The sequence below is a fragment of the Gadus chalcogrammus genome, chromosome 23 (genome assembly GCF_026213295.1).
Source record: "Gadus chalcogrammus isolate NIFS_2021 chromosome 23, NIFS_Gcha_1.0, whole genome shotgun sequence".
Classification (NCBI taxonomy): Eukaryota; Metazoa; Chordata; class Actinopteri; order Gadiformes; family Gadidae; genus Gadus; species Gadus chalcogrammus.
The window spans coordinates 7272965-7295798 of NC_079434.1; the positions used below are offsets into that span (position 1 = coordinate 7272965).

The 22834-nt window shown below is 38.8% G+C and overlaps 1 long non-coding RNA gene across 1 annotated transcript; it reads left to right on the top strand.

Annotated features, from left to right (window-relative positions):
* The first annotated feature begins 11249 nt into the window (after window positions 1-11249).
* LOC130376942 (uncharacterized) lies at window positions 11250-12942 on the top strand. The gene is made up of 5 exons (XR_008894107.1): window positions 11250-11924; window positions 12027-12128; window positions 12440-12571; window positions 12722-12802; window positions 12892-12942. It is a non-coding gene; the product is annotated as an uncharacterized LOC130376942 (long non-coding RNA).
* Window positions 12943-22834: the final 9892 nt, after the last annotated feature.

A 22834-nucleotide genomic window follows, 5' to 3' on the forward strand; every position in this document is an offset into this window, starting at 1 on the left:
CCCTATGTTTTATTTGATAAATATCAACAGTGTTACCCCTTATGGTTTTTTTCATGACGACCAATAAAAAACAACAGTGTTACCCCCTATGTTTTATTTGATAAATATCAACAGTGTTACCCCTTATGTTTTTTTTCATGACGACCAATAAAAAACAACAGTGTTACCCCTTATGTTTTTTTTCATGACGACCAATAACAAACAACAGTGTTACCCCCTATGATTTATTTGATAAATATCAACAGTGTTACCCCTTATGATTTTTTTCATGACGACCAATAAAAAACAACAGTGTTACCCCTTATGTTTTTTTTCATGACGACCAATAAAAAACAACAGTATTACCCCTTATGTTTTTTTTCATGACGACCAATAAAAAACAACAGTATTACCCCCTATGTTTTATTTGATAAATATCAACAGTGTTACCCCTTTTGTTTTTTTTCATGACGACCAATAAAAAACAACAGTGTTACCCCTTATGTTTTTTTTCATGACGACCAGTCAAAAACAACAGTGTTACCCCTTATGTTTTTTTCATGACGACCAATAAAAAACAACAGTGTTACCCCTTATGGTTTTTTTCATGACGACCAATAAAAAACAACAGTGTTACCCCCTGTTTTATTTGATAAATATCAACAGTGTTACCCCTTATGATTCTTTTCATGACGACAAATAAAAAACAACAATGTTACCCCTTATGTTTTATTTGATAAATATCAACAGTGTCACCCCTTATGTTTTTTTTCATGACGACCAATAAAAAACAACAGTGTTACCCCTTATGTTATTTTTCATGACGACCAATAAAAAACAACAGTGTTACACCTTATGTTTTTTTTCATGACGACCAATAAAAAACAACAGTGTTATCCCCTATGTTTTATTTGATAAATATCAACAGTGTTACCCCTTATGATTTTTTTCATGACGACCAATAAAAAACAACAGTGTTACCCCTTATGTTCTTTTTCATGACGACCAATAAAAAACAACAGTGTTACCCCCTATGTTTAATTTGATAAATATCAACAGTGTTACCCCTTATGTTTTTTTTCATGACGACCAATAAAAAACAACAGTGTTACCACTTATGTTTTTTTTCATGACGAACAATAAAAAACAACAGTGTTACCCCTTATGTTTTTTTTCCTGACGACCAATAAAAAACAACATTGTTACCCCCTATGTTTTATTTGATAAATATCAACAGTGTTACCCCTTATGTTTTTTTTCATGACGACCAATAAAAAACAGTGTTACCCCTTATGTTTTTTTTCATGACAACCAATAAAAAACAACAGTGTTACCCCTTATGTTTCTTTTCATGACGAGCAATAAAAAACAACAGTGTTACCCCTTATGTTTTTTTTCATGACGACCAATAAAAAACAACAGTGTTACCCCTTATGTTTCTTTTCATGACGAGCAATAAAAAACAACAGTGTTACCCCTTATGTTTTTTTTCATGACGACCAATAAAAAACAACAGTGTTACCCCTTATGTTTTTATTAATGGCAACCAATAAAAACAACAGTGTTACCCCCTATGTTTTATTTGATAAATATCAACAGTGTTACCCCTTATGTTTTTTTCATGACGATCAATAAAAAACAACAGTGTTACCCCTTATGTTTTTTTTCATAACGACCAATAAAAAACAACAGTGTTAGCCCCTATGTTTTATTTGATAAATATCAACAGTGTTACCCCTTATGATTTTTTTTATGACGACCAATAAAAAACAACAGTGTTACCCTTTATGTTTTTTTTCATGACGACCAATAAAAAACAACAGTGTTACCCCTTATGTTTTTTTTCATGACGACCAATAAAAAACAACAGTGTTACCCCTTATGTTTTTATTCATGGCGACCAATAAAAAACAACAGTGTTACCCCCTATGTTTTATTTGATAAATATCAACAGTGTTACCCCTTATGGTTTTTTTCATGACGACCAATAAAAAACAACAGTGTTACCCCCTATGTTTTATTTGATAAATATCAACAGTGTTACCCCTTATGTTTTTTTTCATGACGACCAATAAAAAACAACAGTGTTACCCCTTATGTTTTTTTTCATGACGACCAATAACAAACAACAGTGTTACCCCCTATGATTTATTTGATAAATATCAACAGTGTTACCCCTTATGATTTTTTTCATGACGACCAATAAAAAACAACAGTGTTACCCCTTATGTTTTTTTTCATGACGACCAATAAAAAACAACAGTATTACCCCTTATGTTTTTTTTCATGACGACCAATAAAAAACAACAGTATTACCCCCTATGTTTTATTTGATAAATATCAACAGTGTTACCCCTTTTGTTTTTTTTCATGACGACCAATAAAAAACAACAGTGTTACCCCTTATGTTTTTTTTCATGACGACCAGTCAAAAACAACAGTGTTACCCCTTATGTTTTTTTTCATGACGACCAATAAAAAACAACAGTGTTACCCCTTATGGTTTTTTTCATGACGACCAATAAAAAACAACAGTGTTACCCCCTGTTTTATTTGATAAATATCAACAGTGTTACCCCTTATGATTCTTTTCATGACGACAAATAAAAAACAACAATGTTACCCCTTATGTTTTATTTGATAAATATCAACAGTGTCACCCCTTATGTTTTTTTTCATGACGACCAATAAAAAACAACAGTGTTACCCCTTATGTTATTTTTCATGACGACCAATAAAAAACAACAGTGTTACACCTTATGTTTTTTTTCATGACGACCAATAAAAAACAACAGTGTTATCCCCTATGTTTTATTTGATAAATATCAACAGTGTTACCCCTTATGATTTTTTTCATGACGACCAATAAAAAACAACAGTGTTACCCCTTATGTTCTTTTTCATGACGACCAATAAAAAACAACAGTGTTACCCCCTATGTTTAATTTGATAAATATCAACAGTGTTACCCCTTATGTTTTTTTTCATGACGACCAATAAAAAACAACAGTGTTACCACTTATGTTTTTTTTCATGACGAACAATAAAAAACAACAGTGTTACCCCTTATGTTTTTTTTCCTGACGACCAATAAAAAACAACATTGTTACCCCCTATGTTTTATTTGATAAATATCAACAGTGTTACCCCTTATGTTTTTTTCATGACGACCAATAAAAAACAGTGTTACCCCTTATGTTTTTTTTCATGGCAACCAATAAAAAACAACAGTGTTACCCCTTATGTTTCTTTTCATGACGAGCAATAAAAACAACAGTGTTACCCCTTATGTTTTTTTTCATGACGACCAATAAAAAACAACAGTGTTACCCCTTATGTTTCTTTTCATGACGAGCAATAAAAAACAACAGTGTTACCCCTTATGTTTTTTTTCATGACGACCAATAAAAAACAACAGTGTTACCCCTTATGTTTTTATTAATGGCAACCAATAAAAAACAACAGTGTTACCCCCTATGTTTTATTTGATAAATATCAACAGTGTTACCCCTTATGTTTTTTTTCATGACGATCAATAAAAAACAACAGTGTTACCCCTTATGTTTTTTTTCATAACGACCAATAAAAAACAACAGTGTTAGCCCCTATGTTTTATTTGATAAATATCAACAGTGTTACCCCTTATGATTTTTTTTATGACGACCAATAAAAAACAACAGTGTTACCCTTTATGTTTTTTTTCATGACGACCAATAAAAAACAACAGTGTTACCCCTTATGTTTTTTTTCATGACGACCAATAAAAAACAACAGTGTTACCCCTTATGTTTTTATTCATGGCGACCAATAAAAAACAACAGTGTTACCCCCTATGTTTTATTTGATAAATATCAACAGTGTTACCCCTTATGGTTTTTTTCATGACGACCAATAAAAAACAACAGTGTTACCCCCTATGTTTTATTTGATAAATATCAACAGTGTTACCCCTTATGTTTTTTTTCATGACGACCAATAAAAAACAACAGTGTTACCCCTTATGTTTTTTTTCATGACGACCAATAACAAACAACAGTGTTACCCCCTATGATTTATTTGATAAATATCAACAGTGTTACCCCTTATGATTTTTTTCATGACGACCAATAAAAAACAACAGTGTTACCCCTTATGTTTTTTTTCATGACGACCAATAAAAAACAACAGTATTACCCCTTATGTTTTTTTTCATGACGACCAATAAAAAACAACAGTATTACCCCCTATGTTTTATTTGATAAATATCAACAGTGTTACCCCTTTTGTTTTTTTTCATGACGACCAATAAAAAACAACAGTGTTACCCCTTATGTTTTTTTTCATGACGACCAGTCAAAAACAACAGTGTTACCCCTTATGTTTTTTTTCATGACGACCAATAAAAACAACAGTGTTACCCCTTATGGTTTTTTTCATGACGACCAATAAAAAACAACAGTGTTACCCCCTGTTTTATTTGATAAATATCAACAGTGTTACCTCATGTTTTTTTTCATGACGACCAATAAAAAACAACAGTGTTACCCCTTATGTTTTCTTTCATGACGACCAAAAAAAAACAACAGTGTTACCCCTTATGTTTTTTTTCATGACGACCAATAAAAAACAACAGTGTTACCCCTTATGTTTTTTTTCAGGACGACCAATAAAAAACAACAGTGTTACCTCTTATGTTTTTTTTCATGACGACCAATAAAAAACAACAGTGTTACCCCCTATGGTTTTTTTCATGACGACCAATAAAAAACAACAGTGTTACCCCTTATGTTTTTTTTCATGACGACCAGTAAAAAACAACAGTGTTACCCCCTATGTTTTATTTGATAAATATCAACAGTGTTACCCCTTATGATTTTTTTCATGACGACCAATAAAAAACAACAGTGTTACCCCTTATGTTTTATTTGATAAATATCAACAGTGTCACCCCTTATGTTTTTTTTCATGACGACCAATAAAAAACAACAGTGTTACCCCCTATGGTTTTTTTCATGACGACCAATAAAAAACAACAGTGTTACCCCTTATGTTTTTATTCATGGCAACCAATAAAAAACAACAGTGTTACCCCCTATGTTTTATTTGATAAATATCAACAGTGTTACCCCTTATGATTCTTTTCATGACGACAAATAAAAAACAACAATGTTACCCCTTATGTTTTATTTGATAAATATCAACAGTGTCACCCCTTATGTTTTTTTTCATGACGACCAATAAAAAACAACAGTGTTACCCCTTATGTTATTTTTCATGACGACCAATAAAAAACAACAGTGTTACACCTTATGTTTTTTTTCATGACGACCAATAAAAAACAACAGTGTTATCCCCTATGTTTTATTTGATAAATATCAACAGTGTTACCCCTTATGATTTTTTTCATGACGACCAATAAAAAACAACAGTGTTACCCCTTATGTTCTTTTTCATGACGACCAATAAAAAACAACAGTGTTACCCCCTATGTTTAATTTGATAAATATCAACAGTGTTACCCCTTATGTTTTTTTTCATGACGACCAATAAAAAACAACAGTGTTACCACTTATGTTTTTTTTCATGACGAACAATAAAAAACAACAGTGTTACCCCTTATGTTTTTTTTCATGACGACCAATAAAAAACAACATTGTTACCCCCTATGTTTTATTTGATAAATATCAACAGTGTTACCCCTTATGTTTTTTTTCATGACGACCAATAAAAAACAGTGTTACCCCTTATGTTTTTTTTCATGACAACCAATAAAAAACAACAGTGTTACCCCTTATGTTTCTTTTCATGACGAGCAATAAAAAACAACAGTGTTACCCCTTATGTTTTTTTTCATGACGACCAATAAAAAACAACAGTGTTACCCCATATTTTTTTATTCATGGCGACCAATAAAAAACAACAGTATTACCCCCAATGTTTTATTTGATAAATATCAACAGTGTTACCCCTTATGTTTTTTTTCATGACGACCAATAAAAAACAACAGTGTTACCCCTTATGTTTTTATTAATGGCAACCAATAAAAAACAACAGTGTTACCCCCTATGTTTTATTTGATAAATATCAACAGTGTTACCCCTTATGTTTTTTTTCATGACGATCAATAAAAAACAACAGTGTTACCCCTTATGTTTTTTTTCATAACGACCAATAAAAAACAACAGTGTTAGCCCCTATGTTTTATTTGATAAATATCAACAGTGTTACCCCTTATGATTTTTTTTATGACGACCAATAAAAAACAACAGTGTTACCCTTTATGTTTTTTTTCATGACGACCAATAAAAAACAACAGTGTTACCCCTTATGTTTTTTTTCATGACGACCAATAAAAAACAACAGTGTTACCCCTTATGTTTTTATTCATGGCGACCAATAAAAAACAACAGTGTTACCCCCTATGTTTTATTTGATAAATATCAACAGTGTTACCCCTTATGGTTTTTTTCATGACGACCAATAAAAAACAACAGTGTTACCCCCTATGTTTTATTTGATAAATATCAACAGTGTTACCCCTTATGTTTTTTTTCATGACGACCAATAAAAAACAACAGTGTTACCCCTTATGTTTTTTTTCATGACGACCAATAACAAACAACAGTGTTACCCCCTATGATTTATTTGATAAATATCAACAGTGTTACCCCTTATGATTTTTTCATGACGACCAATAAAAAACAACAGTGTTACCCCTTATGTTTTTTTTCATGACGACCAATAAAAAACAACAGTATTACCCCTTATGTTTTTTTTCATGACGACCAATAAAAAACAACAGTATTACCCCCTATGTTTTATTTGATAAATATCAACAGTGTTACCCCTTTTGTTTTTTTTCATGACGACCAATAAAAAACAACAGTGTTACCCCTTATGTTTTTTTTCATGACGACCAGTCAAAAACAACAGTGTTACCCCTTATGTTTTTTTTCATGACGACCAATAAAAAACAACAGTGTTACCCCTTATGGTTTTTTTCATGACGACCAATAAAAAACAACAGTGTTACCCCCTGTTTTATTTGATAAATATCAACAGTGTTACCTCATGTTTTTTTTCATGACGACCAATAAAAAACAACAGTGTTACCCCTTATGTTTTTTTTCATGACGACCAATAAAAAACAACAGTGTTACCCCTTATGTTTTTATTCATGGCAACCAATAAAAAACAACAGTGTTACCCCCTATGTTTTATTTGATAAATATCAACAGTGTTACCCCTTATGATTTTTTTCATGACGACCAATAAAAAACAACAGTGTTACCCCTTATGTTTTATTTGATAAATATCAACAGTGTCACCCCTTATGTTTTTTTTCATGACGACCAATAAAAAACAACGGTGTTACCCCTTATGTTTTTATTCATGGCAACCTATAAAAAACAACAGTGTTACCCCCTATGTTTTATTTGATAAATATCAACAGTGTTACCCCTTATGATTTTTTTCATGACGACCAATAAAAAACAACAGTGTTACCCCTTATGTTTTATTTGATAAATATCAACAGTGTCACCCCTTTTTTTTTTTTTCATGACGACCAATAAAAAACAACAGTGTTACCCCTTATGTTATTTTTCATGACGACCAATAAAAAACAACAGTGTTACCCCTTATGTTTTTTTTCATGACAACCAATAAAAAACAACAGTGTTACCCCTTATGTTTTTTTTCATGACGACCAATAAAAAACAACAGTGTTACCCCTTATGTTTTTTTTCATGACGACCAATAAAAAACAACAGTGTTAAATATGAACAGTGTTACCCCTTATGTTTTTTTTCATGACGACCAATAAAAAACAAAAGTGTTACCCCTTATGTTTTTTTTCATGACGACCAATAAAAAACGACAGTGTTACCCCTTATGTTTTTCTTCACGACGACCAATAAAAAACGACAGTGTTACCCCCTATGTTTTATTTCATGGTGACCAATAAAAAACAACAGTCTTACCCCATATGTTTTTTTTTCATGACGACCAATAAAATACGGCAGTGTTACCCCTTATGTTTTTTTTCATGACGACCAATAAAAAAGACTGTGTTACACCTTACTTTTTTTTTCATGACGACCAATAAAAAACGACATTGTTACCCCTTATGTTTTTTTTCACGACGACCAATAAAAAACGACAGTGTTACCCCCAATGTTTTATTTCATGGTGACCAATAAAAAACAACAGTGTTACCCCATATGTTTTTTTTTCATGACGACCAATAAAATACGACAGTGTTACCCCTTATGTTTTTTTTCATGACGACCAATAAAAAAGACAGTGTTACACCTTACGTTTTTTTTCATGACGACCAATAAAAAACGACAGTGTCACCCCTTGTGTTTTTTTCATGACGACCAAAGAAAAACAACTGTGTATGTAGCCTATGTTTTATTTGATAAATATCAAGTGCTACCCCTTATGTTTATTTCATGACGGCTGATAAAAAACGACAGTTACCCCTCATGTTTTTTCCATGGTGACCAATAAAAAACAACAGTGGTAGGCCTACCCCTATCGACGTTTTTGCGGGGATCCGAACCTGAGCTGTTTAGAGTGTTAACCTCCGAACTTATCAATGCACCATCAAGACACTGAATAATATCAACACACTGGTTATACTTGACTTTATAATTTGCATGAAATAGAGACAAGAGTTTTCCAACAGAGTACATCAAGCCACCACGAACCACGGACTCCTGAGGGTTAGCTCACAGCTCTCTCCACTTCCCATTGAGATTTGTAATTTAAATAAGTCTGTGGTTATATGTGACAATATATAACCACAGACAATATAAATTAAAGATATTGTGTTATCCACAGAAATTGAGCCGCGGTCTCCAGTGGGTTAGGCAGAGTGCACTCCACTGCACCACTGAGGCGATGCCAATACAATGAAGAGGATATACATGACATTAAAATGTATATGTGTATTTCTATTATTTCCCTTATGTTTTTTTTCATGACGACTGATAAAAAACGACAGTTTTTTGGATATCGCTCGTTCCACCGGAGCGATATCCAACACACTGGGCAGGAAGGAGAGTATCCAACTCAAGTGTTAAAGGATGCAAGTGTTAAAGGAGAATGTTTGTCAAATAAAACACTGTTTTATTTGACAAAGCCAACAGTGTTGCCCCTTATTGTTTTTTTCATGACGACCAATAAAAAACAACAGTGTTACCCCTTATATTTTATTTGACAAAGACAACAGTGTTACCCCTTGTGTTTTTTTTCATGACGACCAATAAAAAACAACAGTGTTATCCAGGGAAGCGGGAAGGTTAGGTTTGGTTTATGTTGGTTTTAAAGATTTGTTAAAATGGTTACAGGCTCCAAGTTATTGTTGCAAGCTGAAGTAATGGGTTGGGTTCTGATATCTTCAGTCTTCTTTCATTCTACTCTCCTGAGCTCTGCATCTTCATCACATGAGGGTTGCTTTACTGATGAGGGTGTGGTCTGAGTGAGCAGAGGTACATACTGGGATACAGAGCTGTCTGAAGTCTACAGGTCTGTAGACTTGCATGATTGTTTGGCCTTTTATGGCTCAGTGGTGTGTGTGTTTGGGTTTGACATGAGATGGAAGATTTTTGAGCATCGCTAGGGTTCTACTGTGTCTGTGTCTCTCACACCTGGCATGGGGTTGTACGTGCCTGTCCTGGGTTCTATGTGTGTGTGTCCGGCTTACTTTGACAATGATAATGTTCATACGGGGGTCTGTGTGATTGGCTTGGGATATTGGAATGGTCAACTAAATCATACCTGATGGACGGCCACACGTTTACTTACGTAGACTTGAAGAGCCCTGAGCGACGCTCCGGAGCGATATCCAACACAGGAAGGAGAGTATCCAACTCAAGTGTTAAAGGATGCAAGCGGCGTGTTCAGATCAGTGACTTCAAACTAGGACTACACCAATCAGGGTCAATGGAGGATGGACACCAAAAGGAATTCCACAAGGAGAGTCTGACGTTGGAAAGGGACCTAAATGGATATTCAAGATGACCTTCAGACCCGTAATGAGACGGCTCTTCCTACCTTGCTGGATTGATTGAGAGCCCTGTGGACAGGACTACTAGCTGAACGATTGGTTCCCTTAAATCAGAACCAATCCGGGAACTCCAGCTAGTGCGCTCTTCGAGCTGAAGTTGTGCTCTTCAGCTGTGGAGGTTAGGAAACCTTCACTGGGGCTTCAAGGTGTAAAGATGAGAATGTTTCAAAGTGTTCCATGGTACTCTGATGAAGACCGTTGTTGTGTTCCACTGGCTGAGAGGAAGAACCCAAACATCTTCCTCTTGGCCTTTCTCCTCTGAGAATCCTGGCGCCATCTTAAAGGATATTCCAGCTCATGTAACTGATGTCACGACAGATTCTCAAACACTTGGTTTCTCCTGAGGGGAGTGTCTATAGAACTGAAGACTTCAGACAGCACTGTATCCCAGCATGCATCTCTGCTCACTCAGACCACACACCCATTAGTAGGATGCAACACTCTAGTGATGACGATGTAGAGTTTTATAAGTAACGAGGGAGCAGACTAAGGTGATTAGAACACAATGGAATGTCAAGTCTGTAAATCTTTAAACCATGAAGATGGTTGGATAGTTCAGGAATATGGCTTATTTTTATTATGGGCAGTCCTTTTACTCAGATGCCCACTTCTCACTGGAGCTGTACATGTGTTGGCTGGCTGGCATGATTTGCTGTTGGTGATGAGGCGGTCAGGGTGACGTTGCAGGGCAGTGGTCGGCTCTCTGTGAGCTCAACGTTTAGATTTGCTCTGTATGGTTTGTACCCTGAATAATCTAGATAATTGTAAAATGTAGACACGGTTTTGTATTTAATGATTCCAGGATTTTAGGTTTAAAGTTGTTGTGGGACGTACATGGTAGTTTGGTTCTTTGTATGGTTTTGAGTGATACACTTGTACACACTGGGTGCATAATAATGTAAAGGTACACTGAATAGTAGTAATGACCAACATCAACAAACAGATCTCCTCAAGGTAAGTCTATTGGCTGTGTTTTAATGAAGACTATCGCTGGACTTCAGGATCTTCCCCCGTTCAGCTCAAGGTGAGGCGCTGGTTCTGTTTTTTCTTTGGTTGGTTCCGTCCGGAATGTTCGGATTCCGGTCGGACGGTTTGTGCTTCCCGCCGTGGAAGGTTCTGAGTGTGGTTACTTGATTTAGTCCCAAAGGTTAGAACGTTGTAGCCTTGACCACAATAAGAAACCACCTGGCAGTTAGTTGGACGGGAGTCCCCTGAGGGAATCTTGCGGAACGTTCTGGATTGTAATTGCGTAACCTCGAGCCGTTGCCAACGGAAACTATTTTTCAGTCGGTTTCCATTGGGAATTGTTGCCCCCTATCTTAAACAATTTAAGTTTGATATTAAATACATACGGACACGTACGTCAAACAATATGTTGATAATTTCCGATGGTTGCGCCGTACTTTTAACCACGATGACGTGACGGGACTCTCACTGCGTAGAAAACAGCGTTCTACTATTTTTGACATCAGGGAAGGCTGAAAATCATTTCAAGGTGGGAGATAATTTGACATTTCTCAACGGAACCCAGCACCTGAATATGGTTGATTATATTTGATTTAATATTGAAACTGCTTAGCGATCTTTGTTACTTCAGCTTTTGTACGTTCTAAATATCTGCTGTCATTAATTGCCACAGAAGTTAAACCCTACCCAATGGAATGACGTTAAACAACGACTTTGGTGCAGAGTTACCAACTGGATAATATCAAAGCTAAAATAATGGCCGTCATTCCCAGATGTTACAGTAGAAGATACTCTAGAACTGTACAAGGTTAAAAAGGTAACATGTAGTTTGTTCCAAGGTGCCTGCCTCCTCACCCAGAGCAAGACCTCCACCTCCTCACCCAGAGCCAGACCTCCACCTCCTGTCAGAAGTCCTCCAGAACAGGTCAGTTATAAAATAATAATTCAATTAATTGCGTAACTCGGTTTCGGATGAGTCAATTGATATTATTGTTGAGCAAATGCTGATATAAACCTGCTGCTGTAGCTGAAAGGCGAGGCTGAGAGGCTGGGGACCGGAGGCTTGTGGTGCCAGGGTGGACCGGAGACTGAGGCTGGAGACCAGCGGCCTGCAGCACCGGACCAGAGGGTAACCATCACCAAGCTCATCTGAAACACTAAAATCCACGGTAGTTTAGGTCTGGTTTTGATCATCTTATGACTTTAAATCTGTGCCAAGCTGTGATTTGAGTTAATTCATACGGGGGTTATGCAAGAGTCATATGAGCCATCAATGTTACTAGTTCTGCTACGACCGTAGTCTGCGACAATCTGCAGACGTTGTCTAATTTAAGTGTTTATATTTGTCTTCCAATTTACAATTGAACCTCAGATGCAGGAGGTGGGGTGTGTTGCGTCCCCAGGTGATTTACTGCTGAGACCAACTGTGTTTGTAACCAGACCAGGAATACATGGCTGAAGGAGCTGATGGAGGAGCCGTGCTGAAGGAGCTGATGGAGGAGTCGTGCTGAAGGCCCTGCCTTGTGGAGGAGCTGGTGGAGGCCCTGCCTGGTGAAGGACGTCTGTCGTGGGGTAGATGGAGCTTGACTCTGAAGTGATCATCACACTCAGTGCCACTTCTCGTACTGCTACCACAAACTACCGGCGTTTGTACCATATATACCAGACGACTACATCTGTTTTTACCACATGTTGAAGCAAGACTTCCGCTGTTTGTTCCAGACCAGGACTCTGTCTGAGGAGAGCTGCTGGAGGAGCTGAGACGCTGGAGGACGACTAGGAATCGACCAACAAGGATTCCTCGTAAGTTTGTATTTACTTACATGGTTGACTTAAAAGGCAAAATACACTTTGATATAAGTTAACCAACTACCGATGTGTTTTCTTACTAGAACGTGTTTCTGGTAGGGGAGCGGTGATTCTGGAGGATGACCATCACTCTACCAACAAGGATCACAAGTTTGTAATAACCAAACACACTGGAAATAAAGGGCTGAAAATTAAGACAAACTACATTTTCTTTGTTTGTTACCAGACTTTAGGGCCAGACTCGCTCTGTTTGTTCCAGACCAGGACTCTGGCTGAGGAGAGCTGATGGAGGAGCCAAGACTCTGGAGGACGACATCACTCCACCAACCAGGATCCTAAGTTTGCCTAAAATAAACAGTGGACTTGTTGTAACGCAGGATTAGTTTGTCCAGTACAAGTTACGGCATACTATTATGGTTGTTTACCAGACAAACTACAACTGCTACTTTGTTACGCGCCATTAGAGCCCAACTACTCCTGTGTTTGTGACCTTACATTAGAGACAAACTACTACTGTGTTTGTTACCTGATATTAGAGACAAACTACTCCTGTGTTTGTTACCTTGTATTAGAGCCCAAATACTCCTGTGTTTGTTACCGTACATTAGAGACAAACTACTCCTGTGTTTGTTACCTTACATTAGAGACAAACTACTACTGTGTTTGTTACCTTACATTAGAGCCCAACTACTTTGTTACCTGATATTAGAGACAAACTACTACTGTGTTTGTTACCTTACATTAGAGACAAACTACTACTGTGTTTGTTACCTTACATTAGAGACAAACTACTACTGTGTTTGTTACCTGATATTAGAGCCCAACTACTACTGTGTTTGTTACCTTTCATTAGAGACAAACTACTACTGTGTTTGTTATATTACATTGGAGACAAATTGCGTTTGTAACCAGACCAGGAATCTGGAGGAATGATGGTGAAGCCGTACATCTGGAAGGCAAATCCTGAGGACCACCAGTACTCTACCATAAAGGATTCCTCATAAGTTTGCATTATCTGGACTAGGTAGGGGGTTGAGTGTTCAACTCTCAAACCAATGGTGCGGGGTTCAAGTCCTCAGAATACAGTGATGCGTCCTTGAGCAAGGCACCCAAAAGCCTGCCTGATCCTTAATGACTTATCTTTGGTTCAGATAATGTTGCATCTTTTGAATTTTGAACCTAATCAATGCCCTTGTTTGGTCCGGGCAGGCACACCTGAGCTGAACCTCACCTGATATTGTTTGGTCGGGGATAGACACACCTGAGCTAAGCCCGCCCTGATCCTGGCATCCTAATGGTCCCGTCTCCTCAGTTCATCTGAGCCTCGTCCTCCAGAAGACCTGCTGAGCTCAGCAGTCTGAGGCTGATGGATCAATGACCTCCAGTGGGAGTGATCTTCTTGACCCCACATGTAACCGTGTGCTTCCACACGCCTTTCCCTCACGTCTGTCACTTACCTCACTACTTCACTACTCTCTCCTGCTTCCTCTTTTCTTCCTTCTCTGTGGTTCAAACCTTTACACTGAAGGCGCGTCTTCCTGCCCTCAGAGGGTTTAGCGTTAGGGTTGAGAGTCAGAGTTTAGAGTCAGGGACAGAGCTGGTCAGGGAGGACTGCTTTTACACAAACCTCTTCTCTTGCTTTCGGAATGGTGGTGACATTTTGAAAAGATTCATTTGGGAAAATGTTTTCCTCTGCTTTCCTTTACAAAATTGTATTAAACTTCTGTCAAGTGTTTTTGTTTATATATTAAAATCCCACATTGACTTCTACATGTTTGGTGCGGTTCATTTAATTGTCCTTTAACTTGGTTAATGTCAAGCTAAACTCCTGCATTACATTTAATATACGTGATTGTTATTCAGCAATGTTCACATAATCCATTTTGTAAAAATATGAAACCTCCATATTACTACTAAATTCAAGCTAATCATGTATTTAACAATGTACATACTGCCCCGCAGGCCATTCTCTGCTACTACAACACGTTCAATCCGCCAACCCGTCTCATTCCATTGTACTATAGCTACGTTGGTTCAAACGGAAAATGTAGTTTGGTGTGAGACTGTTGTCCAGCAGAGGGAGCTGTCATACACCTTAATTATACAGGAATGTCTGTGTATTTACATTTTAAACTGTTCATGGGCTGGTCTAGTTTGTCTGCAAATAACTCTGCCTCCAGCAACAGGATTGGTCGAAACATATGAAGTGAAAGAAATAAAAGCCCAGTTCACCAGATCTGAGGTCAGCTGCGGTCAGATTTTGGATCATGAATGTATTGAGTGAACGACGTCTGAGCTAAATATTAACCACCTGGAACTTGGTTTCCTGGAGCTCGGAGGACGGAGGGACGCGTGTTTACCTGGTCGATTAGGCCCTGAACGCAGACTCTGAACTCAGACATCCTAATCATCACAGACCCTGTGTTTAATTACCTCACCTAGCCCCTAGCCCCAAATATAATTTTTGGGTTAAAATAATAAATAAAAGTAAAAATATTTATAATTATTTATAAGTACTAGCCTAGTCTAGATACTCCTTCTTGCAAGCGAATAAACAGTTTAAAAACATAACCTTTTTACCACCTCAAGTGAATTAACCTATCCTATCCCCAGTCAGATGTGTGTGTGTAAAGTCTGTCTCACTTTAGACATTTGGGGATAAGCAGCACAGCAGTCAGGTAGCTGTTTTAATCTATAATAAACTGCGCAATTTGTTTATTTAGGTGAAGCATTATGACATTTTTTTGGCATTTTTATTTTCCGTCTGGTCTAAGCCCCGGATGTTTATGAAACCTAGTAACACCCCTGGCTTAAGGAGTGGACCCATCAAAAACTCATTTCACAAACGCATGTTTTTGCAATCAGAATTAGGTTGTTTCAGTCATTAGCCAGTGACGTCAGTGGGGCTGGCAAGTGGAATCACGTGACAGCACTTGGACGTTGGAGCCGCAGCGAGACATTATAGACTTTTTGCGCCACTGTGTGTGTGTGTGTGTGTGTGTGTGTGTGTGTGTGTGTGTGTGTGTGTGTGTGTGTGTGTGTGTGTGTGTGTGTGTGTGTGTGTGTGTGTGTGTGTGTGTGTGTGTGTGTGTGTGTCTGTGTGTGTGTCTGTGTGTGTGTGTGCGCGAGCACAGGTATGCTTAACCTGCACCACTGGCACTAACGCTTAATGTAAAAGTCGACCCATGTGTTTAGAAGGAGCGCCTTCCTAGCTGGACAAGAAATACAACAAACAAACACATAGTTATTTTAGTTTTAACATTGCTTTAATTTTCATAATGAGAGAGTTTTCTTCTATTATGATTACATCTGGCAGGGCACTATGTGGCTCAGAGTGGGGTATATATAGGCCGTCATGTAGATCTTAAAGGTCCCATGGCATGAAAAATTCACTTTATGAGGTTTTCCAACATGATTTATACGAGTTCCTAGAAATTACGTTAGGTGTAAAACGAACACTAGCTATCCTGCTCTGCCTTTGAAAAAAAAAGCTCAGACGCGCCGATTTGGATTTAATCCCCGGGGACATGTTACCTCCCCTTTCTCTGCTTTGCCCAATGAGCTACGATCGTGCAAGCGCCACAAGTGTGTATGTGTGTGTGTGTGAATACACACACTGTAACGCAAGTGTTGTACACTTCTTTGTTATTTGGATAACCGTTCTGCTGTTGGTGTTATGGCGCATAACACGTCGGGTTCTCTGACGTCTCTGGTATTTCCACAACTAGACTCGTAGTGGGGGTTATCTCAGCCATGGTTGAGAAGCAATCGGGGGGAATGGAACTTTGGCTTTGACTCCCTGAAGTACATGAACCGCGACATGGAGGAGAGAGGGATTGACCGCGGGTGTCCCCAGCCCGAGCCCTGCTGCCCGCTGCCCTCTGCCCCGGTGCCCGTTGCCGAGGCAGTGGGGAAAACAATCGCGGGCAATAATCCCTTTCTCCTCCATGTCGCGGTTCAGTCTACTTCAGATTGATGTGGAAGAAGCAGAGACGTCGGAGAACCCGACGCAGTCATTTGAGGTTCATAATATCGTCTGGAGGCGCAGACAGATTTTGGCCGTGATAATATATATCATGTGATATAGTTATCTATGTATAATATGATATGATTTAGATATAGAGCTCCAGGACTCCCGCCGGACCACCCGGAGTGTTCTAGAATATTTACAGAACATGGCCAAGAGCTGTGTGCATCTCGCTATTGCGATACATCCACTGTAAACACAAGCGCATGGTACTGTGGCCGCAAGCTGCTCAGTCCCAAAATGAGCTGGAAAGCTCATTGTGGGACTGGCTCGTAGTGGCTGTAATTCTGCACCAAGGCTGAATTTCTTGAACATCTTCAAATACTGTATTAAGGGCCCCCTTATTTATATAGCTTCTTACCGATTATCAGAGCGTAATTTAATGTGCAGGTAGACTTGCGGACAGGGTGCAGAGAAACAGTGCCACCATGTTAAGATGAGGGCATCATATCCCACCAATCACGGGCGAAGCTCGGGCGCGCCACCTTGTGGTGGCCGCTGGTCGCCCTCAAAGGAAAAAATATGGAATTAAAATAGTAATTAAAATTCCTAATTTTAATTACTTCCTAATTCTGGCGTTGTTAAAAGGGTGTTGAATTTTTGGAAAACTTTTATTTTGAATTTAACTTGCTTCTTTATTGAAGTAAACTATGGGTAAACTAATATTATAGGTGTAATTATTACTATTATTCAGGTAATATCAATATCTCAAGCCTATCCTAAGTTTAGAAACTCCAACACCAAAGATTTGGTGTTGGTGTCATCAAAATCATAAAAATATATTAATAATTTGTTATTCTTGTCATGTTGTCATTCAACGCCATGAATATGTCACCCACTGTTGTGTTATTTGGCAATGAAAGGGAGCATAACATATCCTCATGTAAATCTTCTTTAAAGAAATATTGCACATAGAGAAGCAGTATTGCTTTGTGATCCAAGTCTGTTGATTCATCAACTTGTACCACGCAGAGACTTACTGAGTCTCTCAAACATTGTCCGTCAACATTTTCAGCCATGTCATCAATCCTCCGAGCCAGAGTGTCAAAAGTGGAACTTTGGATACCTTATTGACTGCAGTCTCTGCAAACAGCTGGCAACAGATGTCCTTGGTGCACGTAAAATGATTTCCTCTCCGATTGCAGAAGGCTTCTTGGCCTTTGCAATACAGTTAGCCACAAGAAATGATGAAGGAAGAGCAGCTGTCTCTACAGATGAGATGGCTTTCCAAACCTGGCTAGCTTGTTTACCCTTCATACGCTCAACTATTAGACCGGTTTATCCTATCGGACTCTAGGTATGGGAGACGTTTCGGTGGCGTCATTGCCTCATTTAAAAGTGCCTGCCCACAGGCCACATACAGGGGCCTAGCTGCATGTGAGGTATCTGTTGCAACAAAGCCAACAGAGGAAAATGACTCGTCATATCCTCTGTTGAAGGAGGCTTTTATTTTCTTTGCATTTTCTTTGCTGACGGCGGGGGGGGGGTCACCAAAAGTGCCGGAGCCGAGGGAGCAACGTGAAGACCTGCACTCTGTGTGGGGTCCGGCCACGCAAGGGAACATCCTCCACCGACGTACCGAGGAGAGCAATCTGCCTCATTAAGTTTCTTACTGGCCTCCGTCCTTCCTGCCCTTCCGGGGCTTTGCCTAGACCCGATTATAGCAAGGCCTGCTCGGCCCGATGCGGCCCTGTTGGCCCTTCGTAGGAGTATGTCCGCAATGTCTATCATCCACCTGTTGGGGCTGATGGCAGCTGCCCACCCCGTGGTCCCCCTGGGTCTGCTCACGCTACACAGACTACAGCGGCGGTTTGCTCGCCCCACTAGCCCCCCCGATGTGCCAGGACGGCTTCTGAGAGGTTGATCCGGCAGGGGACAGACCGCCAGCAGTGGTTATCAACACTATCCAGAGGGCCTGTGTGCCTTCCACTTCCTTCCACTTCGCGGTGGAGTGGGGCGCTTCCTCTAAGCGGTGTGACAACTGACAGCTGTCAAGATTGATGGTTTGGTAAAAAGAAAAAAAAAATGAAAGAAAATTGTTGTCTATTGGACGTTTATTTAACAATATATGTACAATATGTACACATTGTTTCCAATATCTAATAATTATTTTTCAGAAAACTGCCAAATTGGAGTTGGAAGAAAACCCTTCTCATCCTGACCTGACGTCGCCAAGTCTGTCCTGCGACCAGTTTTGAAAAATGATATAATTTAATTTACATAATTGACATACTGTATAATCTGATTTGATTCTTCAACATAAGACCAAATTGGAGTTGGTTGAAAATAGTTCCCATCATGACAGGTGGTCCATATGACCTGGGTCGCCACCATGGTCCTCATGTTGGGCCGTCACTGTGGCGTGGATGTCGGGCGTGGTCGGTCGGTTGGATGAATGAACAAGCTGTGCTCCAGGGATAAGGCTACTTGACAGTCTTAATACATAAACTAAATCTAAATTGAGCCTGTCTCTGAATGATAACATATTGACAAGTGTCAATATTAATCTAAGCATGTCTTGCAGGATGATGATTAATACAGTGAAGGCGAGTGGAAAACATTTTCTAATTTTCTATTTTTCTAAATTCCTCAAAGATAAGACATGTTGCTTCCTTGGTCCGACAAACACATGCTCTTAAATTCCCCATACATTTTTCGACCCCAGTCTAACGTGCCAAAGGCCCGGCTTATAAACAAACATTAAATTAAAACGCTATTATTATGTATGAATATATTGAGATCTATAACCTATGAATTATATTTATATTTATTTGTTTATTTCAGTGCTGTTGTGATTCATCAAGCCAGACAGTGACAGACGGACAAAAAAATTAGCGTTCTAAACACTGTATTTTGTAGTTTTACTACTTCATGTGCTGTTGTATATAGATATACTGTATATATAGTGTAAATAATACGACAAAATACTCAGCTGCCTGAGATTCCTTTTATAGTATGTAACACATTGGACATTGGTTCTTTGGTCTGGAAACGTTGTTTGGCTTGAAAGTAAACATTTTCGCAGGTTGGTCAGGTTTAAACTGGCTCTAGGTATGGTTGGAAGAGGGAATGCTCATTATTCCCTGCATGCCATGGCAGTGCTGGAGTTCGTTCCGGTTTATTAGGGTGGGCCCGTTTGAGGAGAACTAACTTTTATATGTACCTAATAGCCTTTTTCTGACCTTTGGGAGAAGATGACAAAAAGCAAGATAGACAGGGATACAATTAAGTCTTTCAGCACAATGCTGTTAAGATAGATGTAAAACAAGGTAATCCTTGTAGACCCTTTGTGGTGGGACGTACGGCGTCTGGCCTGCAGGGGGAGAATGGGCATGTTGGGAGCACACCGGATCTGCTGGGTGGATGGGTCTGATTGCGGGCAGGTGCCCACAATCAGACCAATCAGGGACTGTGTATTTATGTGACTATTTATCTTGTAATGAGGAGGAGCGGGAGCGGAGACGAAGGACTCGAGCACATGGACTACTATTGCGAGAAAGTATCCTGGAACGCACCCAGTGACCGCGGTCATAGGTTTATGATTTCTGGACTGTCCTAATTCGTGGAAATAAAAGATGTGTTTGTGCTTCAGAGCAACCCCGGTGTCCATTCGCTCTGTGAACCTGCTACACCCTTAAATAATGATTCACTTTTGATTATTCATTTGTTAATGTCATAGGTAAAAAGTTATTTCCTCGTCATTTTTATTTTCACCCACATAAAGTACATGGTCATGCATTTATAACATAAAAGAGAAAGATGACTAAGACTGGTTTCCTATCCTGTAGCCATAAAACATAATCGTTAAATAAACGTTATGGTTTCAGTTTAAAAAAGCAGCTCGAAAGAAAGTTTTGTTGTATTGCAGTAATAACATGTCGTAATTATTATTTTGTCATAAGCATCATTTTCATCAATTTCAAGCAGTGTCCTACACTGAACTGTGGGACATTAAAGCACATGAAACCATCAACAGCCCCACACAATCCTATTCCTTCACAGATTATCATTCAATTTATTCTTGACTCCTGCCTTGCCACTAGCACCGTTCCTACCTGTTTCAAGCATGCGGTTGTCATAAAATGGATGCAAAATGCCACAAAAAATCTCCAAACTGCCCTTTATCTAAAAAATCTTGGAGAAGGTGGTGTTTACTCAGCTGTTTTCATTCCTCAACTCAACAGAGATCCTAGAGCCATTTCAATCTCAGGTTTCAAAGCCTGTCACAGCACTGAGTCAGCCCTGTTAAAGGTGAAAAATTACCCGTTGCTCACCCTTGAGTCAGGAGATAATGCCATTCTGGTCCTGTTGGATCTAAGTGCTGCATTTGACACTGTAGACCATAGTACACTACTGGATCGTCTTGAACAGTGGGTCGGCATTAAGGGTACCGCTCTAATTTGGTTTCACTCCTACCTCCACCTCTACCTCTATCTTTCTCAGTTTCCGTAGGCCAGTGCTCTTCATTCCCTGCCCCTGTGTCTTGTGGTGTCCCAAAGGGATCCATTCTAGGCCCAGTGCTCTTCATTCCCTGCCCCTGTGTCTTGTGGTATCCCAAAGGGATCCATTCTAGGCCCAGTGCTTTTTGCCTCCACATGCTCCCCCGAGGTAACATCATCAGAAAATTCAATATTTAATTTCATTTCTATGCAGACGACTCACAACTGTACATACCACTTAAATCTGGCAACTACATGCAGCCTCTTTTAGACTATTTGGAAGAAATTTAAAACTGGATAGCAAATAACTTCCTTCAGTTAAGTAATGACAAAACTGAAGTCATTGTCTTTGGTCCTCCGAAATCAAAAAAATCCCCTCCCTGGCAACCTCTGTCCCCCTGCCCCCTATGTTTATTCCCATGCACGTAACCCGGGTGTTATTTTAGATTCCCATCTTAACCTGGAAAAACAAATCTCATCTGTTGTAAAAAACTGTTTACATTAATTAAGAATAATTTCCAAACTCAAGTCTGTCCTTTCATAAAATGATCTGGAAAAATCCTCCATGCCTTCATAACCTCCCATCTAGACTATTATTCTCTCTACTTTGGTCTCCCTCTGACTCTGGTGCCACGGCTTCAGATGGTCCAAATGCAGCGAAACGTCAGCACATTATACCTGTCCTAGCCTCATTGCACTGACTTCAGTTCAGTCGGATACATTTAAAATGCTAATTATTGTGTTTAAAGCTCTTCACGCCCTGGCCCCCAGCTACATAGCTGGCATCATTCATCCCCCATGTAGCCAACCGACATCAGAAATGCCGCCTTCATTTCAGTAATCAAATCCAGGCTCAAAACACGTCTTTTCACACTGGCCCTCCCTGTGTATTAATTATCTTACCCTATTATGTCTTTGATTAATTGTTTGTCTCTTGATATCGTCTTAGTTTAAATCACTGATTTGTAAGTGTATTTTTGTATTTTGCTAATGTGCTATATATAGCACTTTGGGCAGTGCGAGCTGTGTTTTAAATGTGCTCTATAAATAAACTTGACTTACTTACTTATAAGGAATGCATGTATTCAGTGAATTGAGAACACTGACAGGGAAAATTAGACAGTATGGCCGATTATCACTGATTTCTGTAAAATTAGTCTAATTACAAGTAATGTAGTGCATAGAAAATACTGCAATGCATACGAGTAATGCATGTTGAAATGAAGCTAAGCCCATATCACAGAGTAACATAGCATGTCTTACCCTAAGACAGGCCCACAAGGAACCTGTGGGCCTTATTCACCCAGCAGCCATCTGTGAATAAGGCCCATAATCCTCAAGTAGCCATATAGGAAATAATACTAGCAACAGGGTCATGGAGGTTCTTTGACTCTGTAGACCAGCAATAACTAGACTTTGCACCATATACAACGACATGTAGGTGTACATCTGCATCCCCTCCAATGTGAACCTTCGGGGAAATTTGTAAAAGTAAATTAGGCACAAGGGTGATCAACGTAGCAAAGTGCTTCTGTCATTTTGTAATTGTTTAAATAATTC